This window comes from Chlamydotis macqueenii, chromosome 12 (genome assembly GCF_036417535.1).
Source record: "Chlamydotis macqueenii isolate bChlMac1 chromosome 12, bChlMac1.mat, whole genome shotgun sequence".
Classification (NCBI taxonomy): domain Eukaryota; kingdom Metazoa; phylum Chordata; class Aves; order Otidiformes; family Otididae; genus Chlamydotis; species Chlamydotis macqueenii.
Genome location: NC_141567.1, coordinates 13,266,734 through 13,289,125, shown reverse-complemented (window position 1 = coordinate 13,289,125; position 22,392 = coordinate 13,266,734). Strand labels below are relative to the sequence as shown.

The 22,392-nt window shown below is 45.8% G+C and overlaps 1 protein-coding gene across 2 annotated transcripts in view; it reads right to left on the bottom strand.

The window, feature by feature from the left end:
- Nucleotides 1-21,441, bottom strand: part of MAPK6 (mitogen-activated protein kinase 6) — a 47,152-nt gene extending 25,711 nt beyond the window's left edge. Inside the window, exon 1 of one of the 2 annotated variants that reach the window (XM_086757050.1) lies at nucleotides 21,325-21,441. The gene's annotated coding sequence lies outside the window, so the exon portion shown is untranslated. Of the gene's footprint in view, nucleotides 1-5,195; nucleotides 5,334-21,324 lie in introns of those variants that run through there. The other variant, XM_086757049.1, reaches the window with a different exon arrangement.
- Between the last annotated feature and the right edge of the window lie 951 nt (nucleotides 21,442-22,392).

Sequence of the window (22,392 nt, the reverse complement as noted above, 5' to 3'; positions counted from 1 at the left end):
TAGGTCCAATGATATTTGTTAGTAAACAATACAAATGTAATAATTTCTAGGCAATGGTAAATCAGTGACAAGGCTCGAACAGGCTGTTGTCAAGTAGTAAAACTTCAGCCAAGAACCTGCGGTAACAGCCAAAATCAAGTGAAACAGCAGGGTAGTAATGGAAACTTTTGAACCTTTTCACACAGAGGAACAAGATTTATGTTCCCGATTGCTCTAATGTTTCAGATAGCAGGAGAACAGGGGAATATGGGCCTTAATGTCAGCGAGTAACCTTCTCTGACCTTTGAAGGGACCTCCACGTGACATGACAATCATAGTAATCAGAGCAAGCTCTGTCTGCTCTGATACAGCTTTCCTGCATGAGCAGATACTCCTTTTTTTTTCCTCACAAGTGCTCAGTGCTCTGCTTCATTCATCACACAAGACAGACTGTGCTCACCTGATTATCAGTAATTGGATATCGAGAAAAAATAAAATCAGTGTACTGCCCTATGTCTTACTCATCACATATTGCCTGGGTCTGAGGACAGAACCACCATGGTCTAAGGGCTCTGCAAATACCCATTACATTAATTTCTACAATCTGCAAGAATGTTAGGATATTATCATTTCCACTTTTCTGATCTGAGTCACAAAGATCAAGGTCACAGCAGCCCTTAATAGCAGATGCACAATTTAAGATTGCTAGAACCAAATTTTGCAAGGGACTGGCACTTTATTTCACTGTTCAACTTTTCAAAGTAATTGGTACTTCTTGCACCAAGTGCAGATCCACAAAGCTCTGAATTCTTAGTTTCTGCAAGTTATTCTAGGCTTTGTCCAGGCAGTTCTGATTTTCCCCAGCACCAGAAGCACCGGAGTCGCTGTGCTTGTACACCCCAAGTAGCTGTGTTTGCACACTCTCCATGGCAGCCTCCCCACTGCCTCTCAGCTGCTCATCCAGTTTCTCCGAGTCTCCTCCCATTTCCCAGTTTCTATTTTATTTTCTCCTTTCAAATTCAAATCTCATTTTTACAAACTTTTTCCCCCAACCTACTCCTTAGAAATTTCCTACCTATTCAGTCTTTGTTTCTTCCACATGTGAGTCCGGTAGCTGCCTCCAGCTTCTTAACTGGAGCCAACAGGAGCCAGTAACAGCAGTGCATGGGAGGAACACTCCACTTACATTCAATTAAGGTGCCCAAACCCAACACAGCCTGCAGCAGTCCATGGATGCAGTCACAGGAAAATTTCTGTTCAGAAGTTGACTGGGCTGGAGCACATCCAGGACTGACAGACTGTGTAGGAATTTATCTGCTACCACATCTATCCAGTCTGCAAAAACTGAGGTCTCCGGTTCATAGACATCAAGAGATTTTCCACAAAGATAAAACACGCATCTTTGACTCCAGATTCTGAGGCTGCCCTCCTCTCTGGAGCAGGCAAGGGCCTTTTAAAAACTTTTTTGTTTGTTTGCCTATTTTTAAGTAGGGCAAAATCAATGCTCTCCTCCAGCTCGGTGGACTTGACAAAAATATGACAAAATATTTGAAAATGTTCCAGCAAAGTTCAGAATTGGAAATATACCTGGTACAAAAATGTTTCCATCCAAAAAAGGAGCAGTCAGCAAAGTCATGGTCTGAAACCAAGGCAAGCACTGAGACCAAGGCAATCCCCATACGAGTGCTCCTCAGCCTTGCCCGAGCCACCAAGGGGCTGCCACGTTCTCCCTGCACATACAGCCTCTGTCCATCACCACTCCTCTGCCTAGGCAAAGGAACAGGCACATTCACAATGTCTGCTCCCCCAGCAGAAGCTAACACGGGCTGCAGTGCCTCTCCAGGCAGCCTTCTCCCAACGTCTCTAGGGCTCGTAAGCTGCTAGCTGTGGTGGTGGTGGTAAAAGGGCCTTCCTACACAGAAACACATTAGAGAGGAAATAAAAAGCAGACCAGAGAGTTTCTGAGAAGGATATGACCCTGTCGGTGTCCTCCCCATGGATCAGTGAGAGGTTACTGGAGTGGCACGGGGCACTCACCGCTGGGATGTGGAGGGTCCTATTCAAGCTTCTCTTCCCCTTGCAATGGTATTTTGGAAAAAGGCCCTCGGCAGCAGAAAGCAGGAGGATGCAAGAAAATACTCCACTCTCCAGGACAAAGTTTCTTCCTATTGTTTTGCTCCACTGCGCAGTCACACAGAACCTTTCCTACCATGTAAACCCTGCTGCTTCCACTCCGTGTCTGTGCCCGCAATGCTGCTGCCATGAGCGGGGCTGCCAGGCAGCCAGTGCCGAGGCAGGGAGAGGGCAGGCAGGAGACCTGATGTTGCAGAGAGGGACCCCAGGAATTAGGGGAACACAACAGTGAAGGAGGAGAGGAGAAAAATGTTTAAATAGTCTCCATCGTTAGCTTCTCCATAATCTCAGTTTTGACTGGTTGCAGGGATAGACAGAAACTATGTGTGACTATGCACAAGGGATGGGGAGCGATGGTGGCAGGCAACATTAGCCTGACTTTCTGATGGTTACAGAGGCTGTAATTTCTTTTTATTTCCATGATACCTTATGTGAAAAGCACTTCAAGACCGGCTCAACCCCCCAGATCCTATTATGAAAAGCTAGATCTCGCAAAGCTGTTTTCCAACATGTCAAATTCAGGGTTTGTGGCTCTGTTTGACAGTTGTACAAAGATAGCATTAACTCCCGACTGAGCATAAGCAACCAGGTCACTGAACACCAGGAGTCTATAATTCAGTGCCCGGATGCCTTGCCTGGCTTAGATGGACTTCTCAGAGCCTTCATCTCCAGCCTCAGCAGAGTCTGTGCCGCCCCTCCATCATTCAGCAGCAGGCAGTTCAGCTCCCAGGATCTTTACCAAGCTATGGTCACGAGCAGAAGACCGACCTCAACAAGGGACAGCTCAGTCCCACCATTCCTGCTTGCAGGCGTCAATGCCGCAGCGCATCAGTGAGCCCACCTGCTCCCACACCACCCGCACCACTCCGCCGGGCTGGCCCCACAGCTGCCTCTGGCACCCACTGCTGCGGGGTGGCTGTCTCACCTGCAGCAAACTGCCTGGGCTCCTTCGGCATAATGCTGGCAGCTGCGGCAAACAGAATCTAGGAAATACATCCCCGAATCCGCCCTTGTGTTCTTTAAAACAAACTTTAATTTATGCTGCTGGTGGTGGCAAAAATAGCCTGAGTCCCCAGTCCACCTTCAGTTATATTTTTCCATGTGCAGAGCTGAAGCTCTGAGGCTCCTCTCCCTCTGCAGAGCATACACAGTGCTTGCAGGAATAAAGCTGTGTTTATATAAGCTTCTGAGAATGCCAAGTTGAATGTCTTACAGAGGAAAAACTTCTGGTAAAAACCTATTTTTTGTCTTTTCGAGAGATCTAATCTATCTTCTGTGCATTCCTGACCTTCAGAAAGTATTTTCATCTCACACGTTAAGTATAACAATCCTCTTAACAATGGAACATTTTGTTAGAGCTTTAAATTGGGTTACATAAATTATTTGTAGTTCTGACAGCAGGTTTCTCTTCCGTCCACGAGGACCGTTGTTATGAGATTGCTACAAGGATTCATCGGCAGTCACTGCAGATAATCATCTGAAGGGATTGTTTGAAATGAGATTTTATCCGGGGAACATGCTACAAGTTTATCAAGGCTTTTTATAAAAGCAGCACTTTTGCCAAATAATTTGCAATACAGTAACCTGCAAGAGAATTAAAAAATCCCTGATGTGAATGGTAAATTGAGAAAAAAAAATTCCTACTCCTATAAACCTTAGGACGAACAGAACACAGAGGGGAAAAAGCCAACATATACATGTATATGTATGTATATAGGTGGTACTGCGCATGTCTCAATCCATGAGTTTACTCTTGTTGGCTACAGAGGGAATTGCAAACAGTCAGGATGGGGCTCTTTGTTCCCAGCTCAGTACTTGTTTAGAAAAAAGCAGAGTGGAAAAATTATTCAAGAAGTAACAGCGCTACTTTTAGCATTACATCAGAGCAGCCAATGACTTAGAAACACATTGTGCAGTACTCCCTTTTCACCCTTTCTTCTCCGCAACCCCTAACCAGGCATGGGGTTAGACTCTGATTTTGAATGGGAAGCGTTCTCAGGCAGGAGGAGCCTCCCGCCTCCATTTCTGTCATCACTAATTAGGCTGATTGGGAAAAAAGTTTCTACCGATTTCTTTAGGATTGAGAAAAGAAGGGCATCATTTATAAATTGGGATTGTTTTTTTAAGTTCTCCATTATATGTATAAGCTACTTAGAAAACCCCAACAAAGCAATAAAACAATATTGTATTCAAATTGATAAATTTAAGAACACTGATTTACTAAAACAGAAATTTCAAATGAAAAAAATGCAAATCAAAATATGGACATTTAATTTTAAAATCTTTGTAAGAGCAGTTCGGATTTTTTTCTCCCTAGGAGACATGAGCAGCAAGTTAAAATGCAAGGAAATTTGGGAAAAGTTTAATCCAATGCTAAATACGAGCAATTGGGTAAATGCAGTAAACCTGATTTCTACACGCTCCTGCTGGCATTAAGTTCTCCACAACAGTGGTCCAGAAAGCAAAAAACCCAGGCTGCCCCTTCTGCAGCATGAAAGTACTCCAAGAAGTGACATTTTCAAGGAGAAAAAAACCTGTGGGTTTGTAAACCACACACACACACGCACGCATGCACAAACACAAGAACCATGCAAAAGGTGCTCAGCAGAGGAGGACCTTTACCCACAAAACTTCACATCTGCTAACATTTCCAAATCTGCCTGGGAATGCTTTACCTTGGTATTTCCAATCGTATTGAGCTAACTCACGGTGTTTTATCTCTCCTTCAAATTCCCTCCCCTTCTTTATGTGATGCCAAATATTTATTTCCAGCAGTCTTTACAGAGTTGTCTCATTATTTTATTTGCAGTCTCTCTTAATAGTACTTTATCTACAGAGAATGCAACACTTTAGTACGTCTAGGTACAATGTTAGGTATTCCTCTGAATTCTCTAGAGACACTAGCTGCCTAATATATAATGCTTTTGTTTATATAGAAGACAAAATATTATTATTTTGGTAACTGTCAAAGAGAGGGAGATGTTTCTAAGTGTTAGTTAGAAAGATTGATCTTAATCCTTTATATTTCTTTCTCTCTGAACAAACAGATCTCATAGGAGAATACACACAGACATTTAACTTACCATTACTGAAGCTATCTTTTGACTTCCTCAGTATCATTAATATTTAAGCAGAAAAAACAGAACAAACAATTATCTTAATGACACCACACCAGAACTAACAAAGTAATTTCTTAAAAGTCATCCAGAAGTGAGAAGGTCGACCAGAAAACGCGAGTCAGGAATAGCTGTGATCCGATGAGGAGGGAAGGTTATGTTGCTGTGATATGAGCAGTGCACAGCTGTTACTCTAGTAATAATTCATCATATTAATATTTAAATGAGAGAAGGAGGAGGGCACAAGATTGTGTGTGACTCAACAGTCCCTCCCTGTCCTTAAGCAGAAAAATAGGCCACCAATACAGAAAGAGCATTAGGAGCTATGGAGTGGGAAGGTTTGTTTTCATTACCTCATGAATAAAAGTGGGAAAACAGGTCCCTGAAGAAGTCTAGAAATTATCCTGGTTTTACTACTGAAAGTTAAATTCTGTTTCTACTCTCAGAAGAAGCCATTACCTAATGAATAAATTGATCCAACAACCAGTCCTCTAGGTCTGTACATGGTGTTTCCTGGATTTCAGTACATTTCCAGCAAGCTTCTACCCTTCCTGCAAAGAGCTGCCCGTGGGAGCCTTGCCTGGCAGTTCCTCGCAGGGACGTGCTGAATCGCTGCTGTACTTTGCCATTTATCTACAGACATGTTAATAAAAATAATTTCTTTACTCAGGGCCTACGTCCCCCTCCAGGCTTGTTCCATCATCTTGGCCCATCAGGGTCTCTGGCATGGGCAGGCTCAGGAGACCTGTGGCACCTGAGGAGGAGCAGGAGCCTGCGGGAGTGGGTGTTGCGGGGAGCAGAGCCTCAGCCCCAGGGGGCCTGGGGGAGCTTCAGGAGGTAGAGCAGCAACACCCAGCAACAGCAGGCTCAGCACAAGGTGGAGGGCCGGAGGAAACAGCTGATGCAGGCATAACACAGACAGATGTGGGTGGCATCCCTGGCAGGAGAGGCAGCCTGATCACGGTTGGTTGCATACAGAATTGCACAACTTTATCCAACAATTCAATATAAACACACCTCTCACATGCGAGTTTCTGGGGGGGTTGGGATTTTCGTTTTAATTCTGTACAACTCCTCCTTGGTAGCAGAAAGAGTGTTACTATGACATCCCTGGCCGAGCATCCTCTTGTTTGCTATATAACTCTATAAAGGAAATAAGTAACCATTTAACCAGAAACACAGGCACAGACTCCAGAATGGGCTGTAACAGAACAAATCCACAGAGAAGCGTTCAGCTTAGTGCTTGGCATGAAAATACAAGGTACAAAGTACAACTATTAAGTGATGCCAAAGTCATGCAGTAACATCAGTTCTCAGTACACCAAGGTAAATTCTTCATCAGAAATTTGCTTTTTTTTTTCCTGTTCAAGCAGAGACATTCTCCCCTTCCCTTCATTTCATTAGCCTAATCGTTCAAGATCAAGTTTGCAAACAGCCTGAGTTAATGTTTATATTATTTTTAGCTGACTGATATGGAGGTCTTATTTGCTGCATCATGTACAACAGGATTTGTGTAATTAATACATTGCAGAAAATACCACTTGCCAGATCTTCTCCATATCCATTGTCAGTGTCCCAGTAGAGTGACCATTTAAAACTGGTCTCATAACTTGCTACAAAAGTTTGTACATAAAGCAAAATCAGACTCCTGGGCGTGTTGGAGGAATGGGAGTATTGATCATAGACTGCTCACAAGAATAGAAGACAGGGGTCTGCAGGAGGATGACCTCCTCTCTGTATTAGTAATTACACTAATGAAGGAGAGGTTGGGCTCCTTCTCCTTGGATTTTGGGAGTGCTGGAAGAACAGACCTGCCACACTGGCTTTAATCCCTGGCAGAGCCCTCCCTTCGGCTCCACCACCGTGGCTGCCTCATGGGTAGGACAGATACCCAAGGCTGGAATTAGCTACCTACCCCTTTAGCACTCCCAGCTGGGACTCACATGTTCCCAGTCACATGCAGAGGCAGAAGCCATTCTCCAGTTCCTTGAGCTTTGGTGTCAGCCTCTGGTGACAGCTCCAGCCCCAACAAATATAATCCAATTACTGTGAGGCTGAAGACTGCACTCCCAAAACTGCACCCTCACTAGTATCTCAGCAATTGGAGGGCTCAGTTTTGAACCAGGTTGGATGCTGAGTTGTGTCGCTGGCCACAAAAGAGTTGAGGAGAAATGCTGGAAGAAGCAGAAGAGTCCCTAAAGTACCAAACCTCTCTTTCTATGTGAAAGGGTAGGGTCTGCTCCACTGGAATGCAAAAGATTTGCTTCTCTCTCTACTAGTAGTAGCAAACATGATTTAAGGTAAGTCAAACTCTCTCCCTTCCTCCTTGTACATCCTCCTCCACACTATATACACACATACTATTTCAGAACCCAGATCCTCCTTCTGCAAGCAGTTGTCCAGATTTCAAAGCATTCATATACAATTGCTAAAATAATCTGTAAAGCAGACCCAGTTTTCCCATTTATCTTCAGTAGCCTGAAAAGGTCTCACTGCTATTGCCACCTTCCTTTTGGTCTGCATTTTAAAAAGCAACTGCATGAAGCCTAGTCATACACATTAACAAGGAGAGAAAGCTAATGTATCATTTTAAATCAGAAGAAAAACTGCAGTCAAAGGTTAAAAAGTCTTTGCAACCACTGAACTGTTAATTGAAGGTGAATGTGTGACAGAAGATAAACATTTTCGGGTACAGATTGGCTCAGCTGACAGATTTAATAGCTTCCATAAAATACCCCATTGCAACAGTTTTTATACTGTCTTTATTGGCAACCATCAATTTCTAGCTGAGCTTGGTGGCAACTAGATCAATGTACAAAGTCTGAGGAGGCCCAGAAGCCCAGGCTCAGATTTGTTCTTCTCCAGTGACAGAAGAAGTGGCTAGTTGAATCCAGATCCATGGTATTCATTCAGAAGGGGCTCCAGCCTCTGTTGACAAGTACCTTTGAGGTCAAGGCTTTTTCAGGCTTTGTCCAATGTCTGCCCAAATGCTATGCCATTGCAGCCTATGCTCTCAGTTTAAAAGGAAAAAAAAAACCAAAAACAAAAACAAATTCACCCAATTCTTTTGTTTCTAAAAAATGAACAAGGAAATCCTGCCCAAGGAAGCTATCGCTAATTTCTCAAGTCCCCTTGGGTGCACTTTTGTGCTGAAATTCCTCTCCTGTGGATTGGGGGGTAGCCTCCATTCACCTTGGAGAAGACGTGCCAGTTACAGAAGGATCGAGTACAAAATTCAAAGATTGGTCAGTGGCAGTTGGAGAGACATTGGCAAGTCTTGTTTCAAGAGAAGTAACCTAAGTCCTAACTCAGGAGATACCACACCATTCATTCATTCCTCTTATAACCAAGCATCAGGCCCCCACCATAGCCATACAGCAACCCACGGGCATAGAAGAGTTCACGCAAGGCTGGCTGCTGCACTTGCAATAGAGGGATCAGTGTGAAAAGCCATGTTGGCACCAAAAACCCCAAAACCTCATGACATGCAAATTCTGATTTAATTAGCAGCACTTGGGTTTAAAGGTATCTGTGGCACGGTAGGTAGCCCCTGGCATGGTCAAACACAGTCTGTGCCCATGCCCAGGATTGGTCTTTCTGGAAGAAAATGGCAGTCGTGCTTTCTGAAGGCCACACAAGTGGACAAACTCCCCTCTGGCTCTGCAAAAGCCATATGGCCCACTTGAGGAACTAAGAAATGCTCTCAGAAGTGCTGTGTCTAACTTAGATTTTGAGTAATAGCAGCAAGGCTTACATAGTTGTTTATCAGTCAAAAAAGAGGGGTAGGCTTTTTATAGTCTAAACTTTATGAAGTGATAAAGATCTGTGAATCATCTAACATGCAGTTTATCTACAGACAAATAGGATTAAAAATAGAGCAGGTAGTTTCGTCTCCTTTTTTTTTTAAATTGGGATGGAAACAAAAAGAAAGCTGTCACATGAGGAAAAAGAAGGCTGTTGAGGATGCTAAATACAAGGCTATGGCTGAGGACTGCAATGAGAGCTCCCTCAATTATTGTGTGGCCCTGACGAAAGGCCAGATCTTAGGTACTCTCAAGTGGCCCTTTTCTGTAATGAGGATCTCCGTATTTGGTCTATTCATATTTTTCGTTTCTCTGCACTTGGTCCAGGAAATCACAAGGCTTGGTATTTTACCACTGGAATTGATGCAAAGACTTCTGCCTTTTAAGTGCTTGGCTCTGCCTAAGAGTTTTTTAATCTTTCCTTTCCTAACTGTAACTGATTGACGGGAGTGTGCATCCCTGGGTCAGTTTTCAACTCATGATCCAAATAGCTCCTCTTAACTTGGAAGAAATCCCAACAATTTCCCAAGGATTTTTTCTTGGGACAGTCTGGAACTCTCCTTGTCAATAAATAATTTCTACCAAGTGAAACACTGACAGAGCTACTCTGCTCAGCTAACTACACCGTGAAACATTAACCTCCTTCCCTGCCCCATGGTGGCAGAGACCGTGTTTTGCTGCTTCATGACCCATGAGTGACCTCGCTGTGGACTCTGGTATTTTCAGCACACCTCCTTGAGGTTCGGGGTTGAGTTACACGGCACTTACATTTAAAGAAGCAGATGGGAAAAGAGCAACTTTCATTTCTTCCTGGTTTCTACTGGCCATTATATACAGTGAGAGGGGGCAGGTAATGCCAGGACCTCCTCTTCTTCATCCAAGGATGCTCGATTTCCCGGACACACACCCACCCCCCCACAGCCTGGCAGTGGTGCTGCCTAATGTAAGGCACCCTGCCTGCCTTCCCCCAGGGATCTTGAGGCTCCAGCACAGTTAGAAGAGCTGTAGCTCCAAGAGCTGGGGAGGAGGAGGAGAAATACACTGCCAAGGGGAGTGAGGGCAGATGCCTGCTGCAGAACCAGATGGCTATCGGACCACAGGGGCCACCCCACCATGATGTGTCCCTGACAGAGCACAGCCATGCCCAGCAGTTGGTAGCATTGTTGGGCAGCAACAGCAAGTCCAGTAGCACTGCTGTCACCTCAGAGGTCTCTGAGGCTGAGTGACATGGGTGGCACATACTTGCATGCCACTACACATTTGGTTGTGCCTGCAGTGAGACAGCACACAAATTTGTACCCATCGCTGCCAGGCAGGAACTGTGACACTGAGACACCAGGACTATCGTTCCATGGAGCTCTAGGACCTTGTGGTAAATTCCTGAGGGTTTCAGGTGAGATGCTCTGGGAGACCCCTCCTCACTCTAACACCACCAGAGAGGGTTTGCCCAGAAGAAGGTCATGCATGATGCCAGAGCAGCACATGGACAGGAGCCACCTCTCGAGCATCCTAACTGACACCTAGGCCTCTGGCTCTTCCCTATCTACTCCTTCCAACCTCACACCTCCACTGAGTAGTTTCTCCACACCCACACTTCTCTCTTCTGCACCTGTCATAATATGCAGCCTGGCTGTGCTGACAAGCCAACACCACACTATTCACTCTTGCTAGCAAGACCAGAAAAGACAGCCTTGTTTAGGCCCTGCTCCTGGGGTGCAAACCAAGCAAAGCACCAGATCCCCATCCCTGCCTCATCTCCAGAGAAGCTTCACACCCGGTGGCATTGCCCTGCACCGGTATCCATCTCAGGAGGGCTGCATGGCTTTGCCAAGCTTGAGCCAGCAGCCCAGAGCTATTTTGTAATTAGGATACTTCACTCAAGCAAAGGAAGTTGTTAAGAGACCAGTATAGAAGAGTGCTTTGTGGAAAAGTCTGGGTAAGGAAAAAGTAAGCCAGTTTAATGTTCTCACAAAGAGCAGTGATCCAGAAAAAAAAAAGGAAAATATTTTTCTTTTCATTAAAAACCAAACCAAACTCCACTTTTCCTTTAGCACAAGTATGCCACACGGCCTCCCACAGAAAGGCTGTTCCAGCCCTGCTAGCTGGCCCAGACTTGACAATATTGCACTGGGAGAAAGAAAAAAGCCAAAGCAAACAAACAAAAAACCCACTCTTACTCAGAAGTCAGCCCTCTGCCTGCAACCTGCACACACTAGTCACAGCACCACCAGGACAGCCAAGGAGAGATGAGGTCAATCTACAGGAACAAGCTCACGCAGCTCAGAGTCCACGGCTTCCCAGAGGGCCCCACGCCTTCACCGGGCCTGGCCAAGCCTGGCACGGGCAGGTCCCTCGCTCCCCTTTGTGCCTTGGCTTCTCTTTGGAGCTTGTGCTCCCAGGGTCCCTGGGTGGCTCCTGAGGGACACAGGGAACAAAGCACACGCCGTGTCCTGGCCAAGCTCTGCCAAGGACAAGGTAACAAAGGGCTCTAAGCTGCCCTGTGCTTCTGGACATGAGACTCAAGTTTTGGGCTGTCCATTTGCATGCTTATTAAGAGTGTCCAGTACCAATCAGCAGAAGAAATCCAAAGTAAAAGCCATTTGGCCCTTGGCTGTCTTGATGTCCAGTTAGCACCTCTGCTTGTGAGACCTGCTACTGCCAGGCCAGGTGCTTTAGCGTGGAGCACCCACCACCACCACCACCACAGCTGATAACACTGCAGGTTTGGCACCTGGGCCCGGGCACTGCCCCCTGTGTGGACTGCTCTGCCTGCCGGGCGCCAGCCACTCTGTGAGTCCTCAGCCTTTTGCCAGCTCAGCATGAAGGAGTTGTCAGTGGAGCTATCTATGGCATACTCTCTTGGCTGGCATTTCCCTCCAGAGCTTGTGGCTGAACTCTTGCTATTTTGCCTTCAGCACTGGAAGCTCTCGTACTTTCAGCAGAAATGCTAAAGCAAGCTGAGATATTTCTTGAGAAACCCAACTCTCTGCTCTACCTGCTTTACCTGCTCAGCCTCCCTTACAGCCCTTCCCTGGCCCAGCTAAAGTCATCTCAGCAACCTGTACGGCAAATTATTTAACCTTAAGGTCACAGCTGGGAGGAAGCTGTAACAGGGCAGCATAGACACGACCAACCTTGTACAGTCCTACAAGTTCTGTGAAGGTAGATGGTTGCATGTAATAGGTGGTGTTAGTGCCTGCTGTACATGCCCAACCTGGAGAGGTAAATCCATAAGAAACAATTCACCCTGCTGCCTACTGACTTGACCCAGAAGGTTTGGATGTGTACATTCAGAGGCTAGAAGCATAACATCCACCACAGACACACCACTCCAACCATGGAAATATTCCTGCCACATCCTTGCTGTAGCTGGCTCAGTCTTGACCCTGTAAATGAAGTGCCTAAGGCTGGTGAAGGTAGTAAAACCCCTCTCAGGAGCGCAAACTCTAGAACAAAACTACAGTTACAGGGAGGGGGAACAGGGGAAAGAGGGAAGGGAAAGAAGGAAGGGAAAATACGGAATAGAGGTTGTATTGTTCATGAGGATCAGGCAGCTTAAAGTGCCATAAAATCCTTTACACAAATGTTCTTCCAGTAAAATGAAACGGCAGCTATTCTCAGGGAAACCATGGCCACCCTCAGTGATTATCACAGTAGCCAAAATGATGCTGTATTTTTCCCTTTTTGAACCAGATGCTATCGCTAGTGGCATGTACCTGTATACTCAGGTATATATATGTACCTGTATACTCTTGGATCAGTATATCAAGTTCAAATGGAAACTGTTTAATACATTCATACACCCAGGCTGGATAGGGCCGTGTTCAATAACCCTTTCTCGTGGAGAGATAAGGGACAGAAATGAATGCAGCCATTAACTGTCAATCAAAGCACACATCGGTTTATTCATGACTCTTCTTACCCCTGGGAAAGGATAAACAGTTTAGATATCCCTCAATTAAATCTCTCCAGAACCACCTAGTCACAGATTTGCTTTTAATATCCTACTTTTAAAGCCTTTTGTCCCCATCTACTGAGTTCACTACAGGCAGAGCTGGTATAGCATTACACTTTTTAATTTTAATCTTTGTTTTTGCCATAAGGTTAGTCAACATCTTGAGTCCTACCCCACTTGCTCAGACAAAATCTCACTGATCGCAAAGATGAATGGGGCTCATTTCCTCATTTTGTCCCGGGGACAAGAAACATACTTAATAATGCTCCCGGTTACATACGGCTCTTATATACTGCCACGGCCTTCCAGTGCTGCCTGTGCCGGAGCAGATTTCCTGTATCCCAGACAGCTTCCCATTTAAAGAGGCACCGCTTCCTTCCCACTGCACAGGTGGGACTGTAAGTACCTGTGATCCTGCCTTATTAAGCCTGTATCTTCTGAGCAGGTCACAAGGGCATATTGCAAGCAAAGTGGTAGTGTTTAAGCTGCCAAACAGCTCTTCTTTCAGTAGGGCAGCAGTGAAACCAGCACTGCACAGATCCACAGAGAAAACTCTGCCATAACAAGCTTAGATCGGAGTCCAGAGTACGTGGAAGCATGCCAGAGCACAGCCAGAGCACTTCCAGTTCCAGCACGGAGAGCATGCTGGAGGAGGCCAAATGGAGCAGTGTCTGTCCTCAGTTTGAGAAGTCACTGAGCTCCTTTCCTCTAGATGCTCCATTTGTGTATTGGAGAAGGGATGGCTTTAGGGATGGACACACGCAATGACAATTAGAAACATGTCACACATTTGGATCTCAAACTAGACAGGCTTTGCCAACATTTTGTAGTATTAATAGTTGGCTCTTCGTTTCACCCATTGCAGAACAGAGATATTACAGGAATTCAGGTGACGCACTGAGTCCTGAGACAGTACTGCTTCTCCCTTGGGGCTGGGAAGGCAGAGAAGGGAGGGAGGGCTGGAGCCCACCGCCTGCATTTGCGTCCCTTCTTTCCTTACTCACAAACTTCAGCCCAGGCACTTACAAAAGATACTGACTTGTCGTAGCATAAAGTGCACAGCCACAACCTTGTCCTTCACGGGACACGGAGAAATCCTCCAGCATGCAGTGAGGGCATCCAACCAGGCTTACAGGACAAGGGAAGGGAAAGAAAGCTACATCTGTGACCTGCCAGTAGCTTAGCATTTAAAGAAAGATTGAACTCAATGATACACAGCCCTCTCAAAATCTAGGCTTGATAGGAGCCCAGATAGCTCTGCCCACACAGCAGGACCAGTAACTACCTGGGAACCAGCAACAGGTCTACAGCCAAAGAGAAGCAGGTCAAGAGTCTCTGAGGTTCAACCACTATATTCAACACACACAACTAAAAGGGTCAAAAAGTCTGCAGGACCATACAGATAAGCAGCAAGACTGCTGCAGGCTGTGCTACCACTCCATATCATCATCCCCACTAAAGAGAGTTGACTGTTCCCGTGTTTCTCAAATGTCCTCCTTTACCACTCACGGCTCCAACAATCAGAGGAAGTTTGGAACTGAAATACCAGGCTCTCACTCTTTTTGCTGTTAAAGCACTCAGCCATTCAATTGCCCTGGTTTGCAGCAGGCCCTTAGATTTGAACCCCTCTGGCAGGATCACCTCCACTCTGCCTTGCCTCTCTCCTCCACCACCAACCTCCACAGGCTGAGCAGCAGGTCCGTCACCCCCATCTCCTCAGCCAGGGCCACGCTGCGAGGGTGGACAGTCAATGCATTACCAGGCAGCATGTGCTGCAGGGTCTCACTGCCACGCACGGTGGACAAGGTTATGGTGCCCTTGCTGGTGGAATGATCCAGCCAGACGCCGATCAGAAGCCTCTCAGATAAAACCTCCTGGAGACAAGGCTGGGGAGGAAGAAGGGTGAGAAGCAGAAAGATGCACACTGCCTCTTGGCTCTTGCTGAGACACCTTTCTGCTCCAGTGCCCTGGGAACTGAAAAGAGGGTGTTCAGGGGCTGAATGAATCTGAAACTTTAACTTTCAGAAGTTTGTATGAACACTGGTTCTTTTGCAGCATGTGAACCTCACTTTGAGTGCAGGTTTCCACCCAAAACTCAAAGCAAAACTGCTGAAACCACAGGCTTTTACAGAATCTCCGCCCAAAATAACTACTTTAGCACAAGTTTGCTCAAAATTCAAATCTGTCATGTAGGCAAGGCACAGGGTTTCAGGCTGGTGAGGGAAAACAGCAGCTGGGGGCTCCAGGGGGAAGGACTAAGGCAGAGAAAGAATGGGCAAGTCAGGAGCCCAGCCCTGCTTGTCCAAGCAGCAGACCATTCCCAGTGCAGCCCAGCAGGTCTGCATAGCTATCACCTGAACCATCAAACCTGTTCCTGAGCTGCCAGCATTTCTGAACGTAAATCCCTGTACGTGATAATAAGGTTCTTTGCCTTAACTACCACATCTGTTTGCTGCCCACTGGGAATAAGGACCGTGAACCGTTCCAATGCTTGCTTGGGTGCTTGACGAGCTTTCTGCTCCCCTGGCTTTGTGGCAGCTCTGTGGGTTGAGCACCTGGCAGTCTGCTCATGCTCGAGCCATGACCTTGTGCCTTCCCTCTCTATTGTAATCCAATTTGGGAGCCTACTTCACTTACTCGTTTTAGCAGCCTGTTCTCTTTATCTGTTATAAACTCAGCAATGCTAAAAACATAGGACACTTGGATGGGACCGCGATGTCAGGAATAGTTCTCCTGAGTGCCTGAGTGGGACCACGGCTTGACAAACCTCGCTTGACAAACACCATTGCAAGCCTTGGAGAATGTGGGAACAACATTTTGTTCCTGTGTTTTGGATTTGCTGCTCTCCTCCCTGGATAAAAGGTCGTTCTGTACCTTTCGGCTGCCATTCAGGGCAGAAGCTTCTCTCTGCATTTTTTTTTTTCTTCTTTTTTCCCTATAAACCACAGACAGAAGAAAACCACAGAGGGAAGAAAAGCCTTAAATCAGCATTGGAGATTTGGCTACTAAACTTCAGTTCTCTCTTTTGTTTTTTAACCAGACAGATCCATAGCAGAGATAAGCATATGCTTAAAGAGTTTGCTGAATCAGAATCAAAGGAATACTCAGATTCTCCACTCAAAAATTGCTTTGATACCTCACTTATGCTATTCACTTAAGCAGTACATGTAAGTGAAATATATCTTTTTTTCCCCCGCGCTTTTGATGCTCATATTTCTGTAGGAAAGACTGCATATCCTGTCTGTAACAGAATTAGTTTTTCATCTGCAAGACCGACAAACAGGCGGTCACCTTGTCAGAAGTGACACTGACAGCCAACGGGCTTTGGTCCCCAGGAGTCAGGCTGCTAAAGGCAGTCTGGCAACTACCTACTATCCAAAATACTCTTAAATCTCTGGTCTGAAGACACAGTCTAGACTGAAAAAAAGAGTCTTGACATACCCGCACTGTCTCTAGCACCAGGTTTTCTCAATACAGTAAAAATGACAAACTTTCCTAGTAAGGGTACTTTTGCTGGCAGAGCATGTCCCAGTTCAGTAAGTAAAATTTCCTGTAAACAGGAGAAAAAACATGTTGATTTAATAATACACCTACAATGGGATTTTAATGATACAGAAATGGCATAAAAGAAATCTTTTCTTTAACCAGCATTTCCTTATTATCATAAGCTTCTAATGTAGGCCTGGCCTTAGGGACTTGTGGGACAAATTTAAGCTGTAAGTCACTTTATGCTGGAAAAATGTGCAACCATTATCCTTTGCAGATGCAGGAGCTTGTGCACCCCGCTACACAAAGCAAAATCACTTGCTTTGGGTTTTTTTTTAGAGGTGACTGTTCACTTGATTTTAATTTTTCCCCTTACATGAGAGAACAACTCTAAAGAGTTTTGCAGACAGCTTTTCAAAATAAACACGCAAGGTCATGCTGCTGTGGGGAGATGGGAAGGAACAAGCTCTGCTTCTCAGAGGCAGGAAACGAGTGCCGGGGGAGCAGGAAACCCCGCAGTGAGGACAGCAGGTCCTCGGGAGCACCCGAGCCAGGGGTTCCCAGCCCCTTGGCTCACCAAACCAGTGCAGCATTGTGCCCCATCAGATCAACGGCTTCAAAGCCAGGCTTTGTGGTATGTTTCTGAGAAGCTTTTTATTAAGGAAAAAAACAAAACAAAACAAAACAAAGCAAGGCTTACATTTGAAGTTACTTACATACGGCTTTATGTTTTAAAAATCCTCACAGGAACGATAGTACTGTAGGATGTGACCCACTTAGTTACACATCTATTTCAGTGGATTGTAATCCAACATTGTATTATATATCTATTTTTTATATATATATGAGCTGAAACCTTACATTAATTTCTGTAGTTAATGACTGAGAGGTTAGTGAAGGACAGCAAAAGCAGCTTCCATTCAGATAAATGCTCATCTGAGTTTCAACACTGGTGACATAGGAAGTTTGCAAAGTAGGCCTAGAGGAGTAATTAGAAGAGGTTAACCTCAGTGTTAAAACATCCTTCCTTGCATTTTCTCCTTGAAGGGCAGATGATTGTGTGCAATCAAGTTGGAGCAATTAAAAAAAAAATTACCATTCCAGCAGCTGAAAAGTACCACTCTGATCAGTTTAAAATCCCTGCAGCAGGTGACTGGAGGTGTCCTGTCTGATTACAAACTGGGAACACAAACAACGTCAGTTAATGTGTCCTTGCCAAGGGAGTCAACACTTCCCTATCGCTGCAGGGTTTTCACCCGCGATGGTCTGGCCATCCTTTCTGCCTGCAGCATAGGCTTTTCTAGGGAGCCCTTATAGCGTAAGATATGGGACTTCCAAACCTGGAAAGGGAGGAAGTTGGTCTTCTGCTCTCCCCTTGGCTGTGCTCTGGCAGAAGTGAATTTGGCACCAGTGCCAAAGCAACGATCGATGTGCTGTGCTGCAAGGAGGTGGGATTTCTGGGTGCTGGACTGGCTAAAGAGCAAAATCGCCATTCCCAGCTACAACACAATGCAGCAGTTTGGGTCTGTTTCTGGGGAAAGCATCACTTTGTGCAGGGCGGAGCCCTGCCCAGTGCAGAGCGGCAGCGGCCTGAGGGTGCTTGGTGGGAAGTGGGGACGTCCTCCTCTTATACAGACTAGCACAGCTGTGTTAAAAGCAGTAAGCAGTTCACTCCAGCTAAATTGCCCCCAAAGTAACCAAATACATGACATTTGTCCTGCTCATGTTTGTTTTGCTTCAGCCTCCTGCTTTTCTCCCTTGTTCTGACAAGGAAAGGCCAGGGTGAAGAGAGGGAAAACATATTTTCTGCCTTCTTTTGAACCACAGAGGATTCTGCAATGCACTGCTCTGCAAGGCAGCAAATACCAGGAAGGGCCAGAACAGCGTGAAACCCCTTTGGCCTGCTGAAGCTGGTAAGAACTTTACCATTGACTCTATTAGTGCTGTAGGGGGAGAGCCCAGGGACTCTTTATGCAATAGTGGGTATTTTATGTCTGAACAAGGGGTTTAATTAGCGTTGATCATGCCAGCCATAGCAGAGATATCATTTTTTTTTCTGTTTAATCAAATAAAAAATATCACCCCTTCCTAAACTGTTAAATTCTATTAGAATAAACACTCATCTGGAGTCTATACTTAGTTTTAGAAATGGGAGGAGGAAGACATTTGCTTTGACATTTCCTCTACATAACCTTAATACAACGTAATAAACAATTCAGTTACGCTGCCGTTGTTACTAAATCTAGCATCGAGATGCTGCTTTTCTAAGACAGAGAAAAATCAGGCATAAATTTTCAAGTCGTATCATCGCTCTGCAGCTTTTCTGCAACAATACCGAGCCCTATCCTAGACAGAAAGGCTAATGAGCCCCCTCAGAGAATGGCACCAGTTTTGCCTCATTTCCACAGAAATAGAAAAGTCAGTGGCAAGGCCAAGTGGGTGAGAAAGGCTCCACATTGCAAAAAGTTGAGTAATCCTTTGAGATGCTGCGCTGCTCTGGGTAGGGGCTGAGGGCACATGGCCCTGGGCAGAAAGGTTTTAGCATCCTGCAGGATCAAGCTGTTACTACTGAATTCCTCTCTTTTGCAATCTGTCAGGGAGCAGCTCTGCCAAAGTGGAAAAAAATCCCGGAAAGTTATTGAAACATTCTTACTATTAAAGAGCTTGTGTTTCCACTGCAAATGGATAAAACTCCCAGAGAGATTTCTGGTGTCTTTTAAGGTCAGCGTTTGCGGCATTACAAAATATCAGGCGTTCCGTGACGCTGTACTCACAGATTTTGGGAACATTTTTAAGTAAGACTAGAAAAAAATTGCAACTTCCTTGTTGTGATTTACACAACCACTTGCCAGAAGAGCCTATGTAACACTAATGTACTGTCCTTTCTGCCACTTCCCAGTACTGATCTGACGTCCGTTTCCTTGGGTATTTCCTTTCTGACTTAGTCCCAGTTTAATCTAGTGACTGGGGCTACTTTAAAATGATCTTCCGTTGCCTGCATTTGAAGTCCCTAATGAAAGGGACTGCAGTGACTTGGTATGGGAATGCACAGCACTCTGCTACCTTTGCCTGTAAGGATAAATAGTCTGTTCCTGTTGTTCAAACTGGCAATCCCAAAATGAAGTGTTTAAAGAGAGGCATCACAGCAGCCACTGTCATCTTCCTTCATCTGCACCGGTATCCACACCAAGGTGGGGGAGAAAGATTGCAGACAGCAGAATTAGCCGTGCTGTCTCTCTCTGAACTGCTTTGTTCATTTTTTCCATAATCACTAGAATATAATAGGGAAACAAACCCTTTTACTAACAAAACTGAGGATCTCTTCAAACTGAGAAGGTTTTTCCCCTTTTTCATCACTATAGAAATGCACTCTGGATAGACAGATTTTAATATCTCTCCTTGGCAAGGAGAGATCAGACACTAAATGGCATTCCATGCAAGTGAGGACTCATTACTGCAAAGCTGTTGTTTCTTGCCCAGCCAATTAACTGAAGCTTATAAAATTTCCATTGCTCAAACCTGGAGTAACTCACCGGGTATGCCTGGACAAGGCAAATCCCATACCCTCATCCAGTGGACTGATACATGCATAACCAAACATGCACGGGATGGAAAAGTAACCCAAGACTGTGCCTTTTGAGCAGGTTCTGTCTGGGGATCTCCAGCAGAGGTTTTAATCCCATTTGTGGAAGCAAAGACACTGAGAAGTGAAGTCACTTGCCTTGAGGCAAGCAACAATTTAGTTGCAGAGCTGGAAATAAAACTGAGCAATATGAACATGCTGGACCATGCTATAATCAGCAGATGCTATTGCTTCCAAGTTCTAACTAAAGAGCTGTCATTGCACAAAAAAAAATATTTGTAGTTTGCAGTAAAACTGATAAAGCTCAATAGTCTGGAATACTGGAGGGGAGGCATATATTTTTAAAATCTCCCAAATATGATAATATACTTTTTTTTTTCAGTCTGCCTCAGCCTCTGTAGCTAGCTGATCCCAGCTATGCCGTCTCTCTCTGCTCTAGCAAACCTGGGATCCTGCCAGTCCAAATTAAGTAATGCTGAAAATATATAGTCTACACTACAATTTCCTACCTGAGACTGTTTGTGTGAAAGAAACTGCACTGTAGCACTCTTGTAAAATAGATAGAACAACCAATGGGAAAAATAACAAGTCTGGGAGAGAACAGAAGCGGTTGATGTGCCGCAGCCATCATTAACACAGCTGGCAATGTTTAAATGCATGAAAATAGATGGTAATCCAAATATAAATGAACCAATTTGGTGTCTTGGGCATGCGAGTGCACACACAGACACACGTGAATACCCATATTTCACTGCAAAGGGAGCTTCTGCTTCCAGCTAACGCTGTGTCTAGCACCACTCCAGCAGACGCTTCGCATTGGATCCAGCCCCAGTGTTAAGGGTTTGATTGCCTGAGTGCTGGAGCAGCTGCTGGATTTACATCCCCAGTTCCGTGAGCCAGGCAGGGGCTCAACGCCGCTGCTCCCGCTTCTGCTGGGGGCTGTCTTGCCAGGGCCATGGGGCCGGTGGCACCACGGGGCCGGTGGCAGGGCTCTGCTGCGGTTGGGTGCTGACACACGCACAGGCAGTGTGTTCAGGTTGGGGGAGAAGGTGTGCCCAGGGTTGCTCAATGCCAATGCCTCTGGCTGAGTGAGGAGCAACAGAAACTGTCTCTCTAGAGTCCTGTCCAGCCCTGCTCCTTCAGACAGCAGCTTAACACAGGCCATTGTGAAAGATGAAAGGACAGGGAAAGTGCACTTCTCCATTTTTCCCACAAAAATGAAATACCTCAAAGATTTTCCTACGATCCAATGTTAGTTGAGTTTCTTACCTGGTGGGTGCACGTTGCTGTAAATATCGGGGGTGCAATCACTTCTGGTAGCACAAAGAGACTTCACTTGCAGCCAAAGACCAGATGAGTTTGTGTGAACTGCATCAAGCCACAACTGACTGAGAGCTGGTGTGTCCCATAGCTTCGAGTATCAGTTTTGCTAAGAAAACAAAAATTAAAAGAAGATATCAAAATGAGGCCTTCAGCTGAGCTTGTTTTCAGGTCTTTTTCCTCTGTGTACTCTGGGATCCCAGGCATTACCTTCCCATCACCAAAGCCTACCATGACACCTGAGTGCAGCGTTGGGCTCAGACCCAAACCACGACCCCAGGTGAGGACTACTTTCTGCAAGGCTGTTTGCATGCTGTTATTGTGGGCCCAGAGGAGACCCTGAGGAGGCTGATCCTTTATTTCTATCGTTCCCGTCCTATGAATGTTCATGGTTGCTTCTGTTTCCCCCACGCAACCATGTCTGGAGGGCAAATGTACCACCCCTTGAATTCTTGAAGCAGCAGTGGCTTTTAGTGAGGGGAAAGACTATAGTACATCAGGTGGGGGAAACTGCCTGATAAAATTTCAAGATGGAAGATTTTTATACCCCAAAAAGCAGCCATGCTACTAAGCCAGATGATAAGCAGAACTGGCATGCAAGTGAATAGCCCTGGGTAAAATATGAACCTGACAGCACAGAGCTAGGCACCAGGAGCTGGCTGGGGACACAGCCGGCTGCTCTGAGAAGAGGAGGAGGCTTGGGGAAAGCTCGCTAGGCAACTGCGAGTGCCCAAACGTATGGGGCAATGCCTGTGGCCATGCACAGGGAGAGAGGGAGCGTGAGGCCCCTACCAAGGCCCACCTCTCTGCACGCCCTGCCAGAGGAGGCTGTGCCACGGCAAGGGCAGAGCTGGCAAAGCAGCCCCGTCCCTGCGCTCCCTCACAGCAGCAGGCCTGAAGGCGTTGGAGGGGCTCTGCTGCATCCCACCACCTCTCTGGGATAGCGGGCAAGGAGCAACGGGAGCAGCTGCTGCTCCCAGGGGAGCGGCGTGGAAGATACCGGTCCTGCTTAGCACC